Source organism: Hoplias malabaricus, chromosome 18 (assembly GCF_029633855.1).
Source record: "Hoplias malabaricus isolate fHopMal1 chromosome 18, fHopMal1.hap1, whole genome shotgun sequence".
NCBI lineage: Eukaryota > Metazoa > Chordata > Actinopteri > Characiformes > Erythrinidae > Hoplias > Hoplias malabaricus.
This window is the reverse complement of record NC_089817.1, coordinates 21281778-21283738: the sequence shown is the minus strand read 5'-3', so window position 1 is coordinate 21283738 and position 1961 is coordinate 21281778. Positions and strand designations below refer to the sequence as shown.

The window sequence follows — 1961 nt, the reverse complement described above, 5'->3', positions numbered from 1 at the left end:
AAAACATCCAGAGGTGGGGCCAGTCTTACCTCCACCTTAGCCCAGAGGGCATCACTCCTCGGGCTTTAAATTCGCATCACCGGGGTCTACGGATGTCTCAACTTAGGTTTTGAAAACATCCAGGGAAGTTGAGCGAACATTCCCATTATTTCAAGCCCATCGAGTCACCACTCCCTTGGGCATAGCATTTCAAATCGTTGTTACCCAAACCTATGTCTGTGCTCGTTGTCGAACTTAGAAATATTTCAACTTTTTAGACTTCCAGAGGGGAGGCCGAGCATACCAACCCCTTAGCCCAGAGGGCGTCACTCCTCGGGCTTTAAATTCACATCACCGGGGTCTATGGATGTCTCGACTTAGGTTTTGAACACTTCCAGAGGGGGGGGCCGGAATTACCACCGCCCTAGCCCAGAGGGCGTCACTCCTCGGGCTTTAATTTCACATCATCGGGGTGGTCTACGGATGTCTCGACTTAGGTTTTGAAAACATCCAGGGAAGTTGAGCGGACATTCCCATTATTTCAAGCCCATCGGGTCACCACTCCCTTGGGCATAGCATTTCGAATCATTGTTACCCAAACTTATGTCTGATTTAATGCCTTCTTATAATCCTGACGGGACCAGGCTGGAAAACCATATGCCCACAGAATTCAAGGCATCGGAACCTCGTTCGTATGGCCGACAACAATGAACCTCCCTCGGACTTACTACAAGGCTTGAGGGGGTCATGAATTTTCTTAAAATCTCAGTTGCAGGATATAGAAAATTTTCACTTAAAAACCATAGACCTCCAGAGGAGAGGCCGGGCTTATCACCACCCTAGCCCAGAAGGCACCACTCTTCAGGCATGTTACTTCGCATCACCAGGGTCTACGGATGTCTCGACTTAGGTTTTGAACACTTTCTGAATCTCTGGTTCTCTGGGGCGCGGTCCCCGAGAGTCCGTACACCGGTTAGAGGGAGCCGGTGTATCGCTCCTTCTAGGCGGGATTCCGTCTAGAGGCGTTCAGTCGTAAGCCCTCAGATGATAGCCTTGCACCAGTGGCTGCACAGCCAAGCGCGAGTACCATGTATCCGAACCTGCGGTTCCTCTCGTACTGGGCTGGATTACTATCGGAGCAACGGTCAACATCAGTAGGGTAAAACTAACCTGTCTCACGACGGTCTAAACCCAGCTCACGTTCCCTGTTAGTGGGTGAACAATCCAACGCTTTGCGAATTCTGCTTCGCAATGATAGGAAGAGCCGAGATCGAAGGATCAAACGGCGACGTCGCTATGAACGCTTGGCCGCCACAAGCCAGTTATCCTTGTGGTAACTTTTCTGACACCTCCCGCTTAAAACCCAAAAAGCGTTAGGCCCCGCTTTCACGGTCCGTATTCATACTGAAAATCAGGATCAAGCCGGCTTTTGCCCTTATGCTCTACGGGAGGTTTCTGTCCTTCCCTGAGCCCGCCTTAGAACACCTGTGTTACGCTTTGACAGGTGTAAGGCCCCAGTCAAACTCCCCACTTGTCACTGTCCCCGTAGGGACTCGCCCCGGGCAGGGAGGCCTGCAACATGAGTGTACCTGGACTCACTGCCAAGCGACCCACCCAGGGCTTAGCACCTTCGAACAAGGAACCCCCAGCAAGGAAAGGGTTCCCACCGACACCTTCACCGGGTTAGAGAGGTAACAGTAAGAGTAGTGGTATTTCACGGACAGCCCGCCCCGGTGCTGGCCTTCGGAGGGCCTCCCACTTATTCTAAACCCCCTATGTAGCCTCTCAGTGACAGACTAGAGTCAAATCAAATCAAATCAAATCAAATTTATTTATATAGCGCTTTTCACAACTGATGTTGTCACAAAGCAGCTTCACAGAATTCCAGTAAGACAAGATTTGACATGAAATGTAAAGACAAATGTAAAACCCTCAAGTGAGCAAGCCAGGGGCGACAGTGGCAAGGAAAAACTCCCCCAGCT

The 1961-nt window shown here is 50.7% G+C and overlaps 1 non-coding gene across 1 annotated transcript in view; it reads right to left on the bottom strand.

The window, feature by feature from the left end:
- Window positions 1–947: 947 nt before the first annotated feature.
- Window positions 948–1961, bottom strand: part of LOC136675325 (28S ribosomal RNA) — a 3999-nt gene continuing 2985 nt past the window's right edge. Inside the window, exon 1 of the ribosomal RNA XR_010796168.1 lies at window positions 948–1961. This exon is cut by the window's right edge and continues 2985 nt beyond it. This is a non-coding gene — a ribosomal RNA (28S ribosomal RNA).